We start from the raw sequence: 6,848 nt of genomic DNA, 5'->3' as shown, positions 1-6,848 counted from the left end.
CAGGAATAGGCTTTTGTAGGCTACTGTCCAAGCTATGTCTTCCAATGGTGCGACTGCTGTCGGCATCCAAACATTATCCAACTTGAATAAACGCTTGGAGGTGAGGATGAGAGCAGTGGTGTAGTCTACGGCGATACGGATATCACTTACTATTGATTTCAACATAGCACGTTGATGTGAATCACACTGCTGCTCTCTCATTTAGCTATTTGCGTCTTACGTATTGTGGTTGTTGTGGATGGCTGTTCACAAATCTAAATGTGTATTTGAACCCAATAATGGTTGAATTCAAGAAGATAAAGCTGCCTATTAATCATTGTTTTTGAAACTAGTGGACAGCCAGGGAAAAATGCACTCTTGCAACAGATGCATAGTGCAGATCCCAGCCTATGGAATAAAAGCGGGGCTTCTATTGCTCAATCTAATTCATGCTGATACCTTTTTTTATCCATAGGCCTAATGGATCAAACTCGTATGCTTTTGATAGACTTAAAGAGGCAATCTGTAGTTGCTACATCAATTTTTGGACTGACAAATACTTTATACAGTGGGGGAAAAAAGTATTTGATCCCCTGCTGATTTTGTACGTTTGCCCACTGATAAAGAAAGGATCAGTCTATAATTTTAATGGTAGGTTTATTTGAACAGTGAGAGACAGAATAACAACAACAAAAATCCAGAAAAACGCATGTAAAAAATGTTATAAAATGATTTGCATTTTAATGAGGGAAATAAGTATTTGACCCCTCTGCAAAACATGACTTAGTACATGACCCTTGTTGGCAATCACAGAGGTCAGATGTTTCTTGTAGTTGGCCACCAGGTCCCACTCCATCTTTGGAGATCTTCTCCAAGTCACTAAGGCTTTGAGGCTGACGTTTGGCAACTCGAACCTTCAGCTCCCTCCACAGATTTTCTATGGGATTAAGGTCTGGAGACTGGCTAGGCCACACCAGGACCTTAATGTGCTTCTTCTTGAGCCAGTCCTTTGTTGCCTTGGCCGTGTGTTTTGGGTCATTGTCATGCTGGAATACCCATCCACGACCAATTTTCAATGCCCTGGCTGAGGGAAGCATGTTCTCACCCAAGATTTGACGGTACACGGCCCCGTCCATCGTCCCTTTGATGCGGTGAAGTTGTCCTGTCCCCTTAGCAGAAAAACACCCCCAAAGCATAATGTTTCCACCTCCATGTTTGATGGTGTTCTTGGGGTCATAGGCAGCATTCCTCCTCCTCCAAACACGGCGAGTTGAGTTGATGCCAAAGAGCTCCATTTTGGTCTCATCTGACCACAACACTTTCACCAGTTGTCCTCTGAATCATTCAGATGTTCATTGGCAATCTTCAGAAGGGCATGTATATGTATTCTTGAGCAGGGGGACCTTGAGGGCGCTGCAGGATTTCAGTCCTTCACAGCGTAGTGTGTTACCAATTGTTTTCTTGGTGACTATGGTCCCAGCTGCCTTGAGATCATTGACAAGATCCTCCCGTGTAGTTCTGGGCTGATTCCTTACCGTTCTCATGATCATTGCAACTCCACGAGGTGATATCTTGCATGGAGCCCCAGGCCGAGGGACATTGACAGTTCTTTTGTGTTTCTTCAATTTGCGAATAATCGCACCAAATGTTTGTCACCTTCTCACCAAACTGCTTGGCGATAGTCTTGTAGCCCATTCCAGCCTTGTGTAGGTCTACAATCTTGTCCCTGACATCCTTGGAGAGCTCTTTGGTCTTGGCCATGGTGGAGAGTTTGGAATCTGATTGATTGATTGCTTCTGTGGACAGGTGTCTTTTTTACAGGTAACAAGCTGCGGTTAGGAGCACTCTCTTTAAGAGTGTGCTCCTAATCTCAGCTCGTTACCTGTATAAAAGACACCTGGGAGCCTGAAATCTTTCTGATTGAGAGGGGGTCAAATACTTATTTCCCTCATTAAAATACAAATCAATTTATAACATTTTTGACATGTGTTTTTCTGGATTTTTTTGTTGTTATTCTGTCTCCCACTGTTCAAATAAACCTACCATTAAAATGATAGACTGATCCTTTCTTTATCAGTGGGAAAACGTACAAAATCAGCAGGGGATCAAATACTTTTTTCCCCCACTGTATATATTAATGTAAAGATATAATTCAATCATATTATTATATGTAGTAGAAAGCGATGGGTTAGAAGAAGCCAACACAACACAAAAAGTAAAATTTAACATCCATATTTGGCCAGCTATGTAAATTTTAACATTGATTTATCCTGCAATAGATGTGCTTCAGCTGGTGACAAACATGTTTGTCTTCTTCTAATGCCTCTTAAGGGGAAAGTAATCTAAAAGTAACTGAATGTAATCAGATTACGTTACTGATTACAATTCTGGACAGGTAACTAGTAACTGTAACAGATTACATTTAGAAATTAACCTGCAACAACCCTGGAACGAGTCAATCAATTCGGGGCAGCAGGGTAGCCTACTGGTCAGAGCTTTGGGCCAGTAACTGAAAGGTTGCTAGATCGAGTCCCTGAGCTGACAAGGTAAAAATCTGCCCCCCTGTTGTCATTGTAAATTACAATGTTTTCTTAACTGATTTGCCGAGTTAAATATATATATATATTTTTTTAAACAAACATCCACAGCATGATGGTAAACCCAGGGATTTGTTTCAGAACACTACAGAATGCTTCAGGAAAGAGTGCTTCGACAGTGGAAAAGTTAAGATAGCTAGCAAGGCATTGTTGTCATTTTATAACAGGTGATGATAAGCCATAAGAAGGGAGTACTATTAGTCGATATGAGTTTCTCTTTCAAACAATCCCTTTGTACACACCTAATAGCTAGCTAGCTAACATTAGCCAAAGCAAGCTAGCTAGCTACTAATAATTCAACCACAAGTAACATGAAGATTAAAAATGATCTGTAGATTTTACTGTAGAAATTATTGTTGAAAACAAGTCTAGGTTGGATGTGTTGCTGTTAAAATACAACTAATCATTTTCATTCTAACTGGAATAAACTAATTGAAGCAAGATGCATTTTTAAGGTAAACCCACTCACACAGTCCTGGGTTGTTCCATCTACAGCAGGAAGTGGTCTCCTGCCTGACTGAGAAAGCAGTAGATGTTTTGATCCAGTTTGGAACCACACACCTATGTGAGTCAGGGTTCACAACTCCGGCATACTTAAAAAAAACAAGTACAGACACAGACTCAATGCTGAGCATGACCTCGGGTTGCACTGTCAAAAACTGAGCCCAGAATAGTCATGCTTCTTGGAAACTTCAACCAGCAATGCACCTCTCATTAGGACTGTGTGTGTGTGTGTGTGTGTGTGTGTGTGTGTGTGTGTGTGTGTGTGTGTGTGTGTGTGTGTGTGTGTGTGTTTTCAAATCAAATCGTATTTTTCACATGAACCGAATACAACAGGTGTAGACCTTAACGTGAAATGCTTATTTACAAGCCCTTAACCAACAGTGCGGTTAAGAAAAATAAGTTATGAAAAGATTTACTAAATAAACTCAAGTTTTAAAATAAAGTTTTACAGTAAAATAACAATAACAAGCACCAACACAGAGTCAATGGGTTAGTTGAGGGGATTGAGGTAATATATACATGTAGGTATGGGTAAAGTGACTATGCATAGATAATAAACAGTTAGTATCAGCAGCGTAAAATGCAAATAGTCCAGGTAGCCATTTGATTAGCAGTTCAGCAGTCTTATGGCTTGGGGGTAGAACTGTTAAGAAGCTTTTTGAACCTAGACTTGGCGCTCTGGTACCGCTTACCGTGCGATAGCAGAGAGAACAGTCTAGTCCAGGGGTGGGCATCTCCAGTCCTCAGGGGCCTGATTGGTGTCGCACTTTTCCCCCCATCACTAGCAAACACACCTGATTTAAACTAATAGCATTTTTAACTGAAGTTCATGATTAGTTGATTATTGGAGTCAGGTGTGTTAGCTGGGTGCTGGGGAAAAAACGGTGACACCAATCAGACCCCTGATGACTGGAGTTGCCCAGGCCTGGTCTATGACTAGGGTGGCTGGAGTATTTGGACATTTTTAGGGCCTTCCTCTGATACCACCTGGTATAGAGGTCCTGGATAGCAGGAAGCTTGGTCCAAGTGATGTACTGGGCCATACGCACTACCCTCCTTGCAGTCGGAGGCTGAGCAGTTGCCATACCGGGCGGTGATGCAACCAGTCAGGATGCTCTCGATTGTGCAGCTGTATAACTTTTTGAGGATCTGAAGACCAATGCCAAATATTTTTAGTCTCCTGAGGGGAAAAGGTGCTGTCGTGCACTCTTCACAACTGTCTTGGTGTGTTTGGACCATGATAGTTTGTTGGTGATCCGAACACCAAGGTACTTAAAGCTCTCGACCTGCTCCACTACTGCTCCACGATGTGAATGGGGGTGTGCTCGGTCCTCCTTTTCCTGATGTCCACGATCAGCTCCTTTGTCTTGATCACATTGAGGGAGAGGTTGTTGTCCTGGCACCACACGGCCAGGTCTCTGACCTCCTACCTATAGTCTGTAATCAGGCCTCCTACCTATAGTCGGTAATCAGGCCTACCACTGCTGTGTCATCGGCAATCTTAATGATGGTGTTGGAGTCGTGCTTGGCCATGCAGTCATGGGTGAACAGGGAGTACAGGAGGGGACTAAGTACGCACCCCTGAGGAGCGCCTGCGTTGAGGATCATAGTGGCAGACGTGTTGGTGCCTACACTTACCACCTGGGGGCGGCCCGTCAGGAAGTCCAGGATCCAGTTGCAGAGGGAGGTGTTTAGTCCCAGGGTCTTTAGCTTAGTGATGAGCTTTGAGGGCACTATGGTGTTGAATGCTGAGCTGTAGCCAATGAACAGTATTCTCACATATGTGTTCCTTTTGTCCAGGTGGGAAAGGGCAGTGTGGAGTGCAATAGTGATTGCATCAACTGCGGATCTGTTGGGTTGGTATGCGAATTGGAGTGGGTCTAGGGTTTCTGGGATGATGGTGTTGATGTGATCCATGACCAGCCTTTCAAAGCACTTCATGGCTACAGACGTGAGTGCTACGGGTCGGTAGTCCTTTAGGCAGGTTACCTTGGTGTTCTTGGGCACACGGACTATGGTGGTCTGCTTGAAACATGTTGGTATTACAGACTCGTTCAGGGACAGGATGAAAATGTCAGTGAAGACACTTGCCAGTTGGTCAGCGCATGCTCGAATGTACACATCCTGGTAATCCGTCTGGCCCAGCTGCCTTGTGAATGTTGAGCTGTTTAAATGTCTTAAGGAGCACAGTCGTCCAGAACAGCTGGTGCTCTCATGCATGCTTCCATCAGGTTTCAGGTAAGACCCAAGTGCAGACTGTGTTGAAGCATCAATATTTATTGCAACAACAGGGGCAGGCAAACAACAGGTCAAGACTGGCAGGGGTCGATAATCCAGAGTAGTGGGGCCAAGGTACAGGACGGCAGGCAGGCCCAGGGTCAGGACAGGCAGAGGTTGGTAATCCAGAGTTGGAGCAAAGGCACAGGGCGGCAGGCAGGCTCAGAGCGATAATGGGGATAATGGGGAAGATGGGCGACACCTGGGATGGAGACAAGCACAAGGACAGGTGAAACAGATCAGGGCGTGACAGCTTCAGTGGGAACAGATAAGTGACTCAGGGGGAACAGATAAGTGACTCAGGGGGAACAGATAAGTGACTCAGGGGGAACAGATAAGTGACTCAGGGGGAACAGATAAGTGACTCAGTGGGAACAGATAAGTGACTCGGGGGAACAGATAAGTGACTCAAGGGGAACAGATAAGTGACTCAAGGGGAACAGATAAGTGACTCAAGGGGAACAGATAAGTGACTCAGAGGGAACAGATTGAGAGAGATGAGGAACAAGAACATCATCCCACTGGACACAGATGTCAGTTCAACTTCTAGTTTCGAATTAAATTTGATTGTTGTCAACTAATGTAAAGTCAATGTGAAATCAATTTTAAAACATGTACCATGTCATTGGATTTAGGTCTTCATCACATTGAATTTTTTGGTTGAAATGACTTGGAAGTTGATTCAACCAGTTTGTGCCCAGTGGGATGGTACAGAGGTGTTCAGGCACTACTGTATGTTGTCTTCCTCACAGCTCACAGGTGTGCAGTGAACAATATGTCTGACAATATGTCTTCATCACGCATGGCTTCACATTGGGTTTGAATCACAAGCAGACACATGCTATTCAGGTCCCCAAAACCGAACCGTTCACAATCTGCTTTCATAAGGCCTTTCACAACACAGTTCAACACCTACTTAATTAGAGGTACATGCAGCGAAGACTTAATTAGAGGTACAAGCAGCGAAGACTTAATTAGAGGTAGAAGCAGCGAAGCTAGGTGAAACCCTTTTGTATTTGTTGGCGTTCATTATTTTTATACTGGTTCTTCCATCAAGGAGACTGAACATGTAAATTCCTGTGAGATGGTGAAGCCCAGGAGGGTGCAACCTGGCATCATGGTAAAGGTCCAAAGACCTTAAGATACTAACAGCTTACAGAAGGTAGGCAATTAAGGTCACAGTTATGAAAACTTAGGACACTAAAGAGGCCTTTCTACTGACTCTGAAAAACACCAAAAGAAAGATGCCCAGGGTCCCTGCTCATCTGCATGAACGTGCCTTTGGCATGCTGCAAGGAGGTGTGAGGACTGCAGGTGTGGCCAGGGCAATAAATTGCAATATCTGTACTGTGAGACGCCTAAGACAGAGCTACAGGGAGACAGGGTGGACAGCTGATCGTCCTCGCAGTGGCAGACCACGTGTAACAACACCTGCACAGGATCGGTACATTCAAACATCACACCTGCGGGACAGGTACGGGATGGCAACAA

Source organism: Salmo salar, chromosome 15, assembly GCF_965601325.2.
Source record: "Salmo salar chromosome 15, fSalSal1, whole genome shotgun sequence".
Taxonomy (NCBI): Eukaryota; Metazoa; Chordata; class Actinopteri; order Salmoniformes; family Salmonidae; genus Salmo; species Salmo salar.
The sequence above is the reverse complement of the archived record's forward strand: the minus strand, read 5'-3'. Positions refer to the sequence as shown.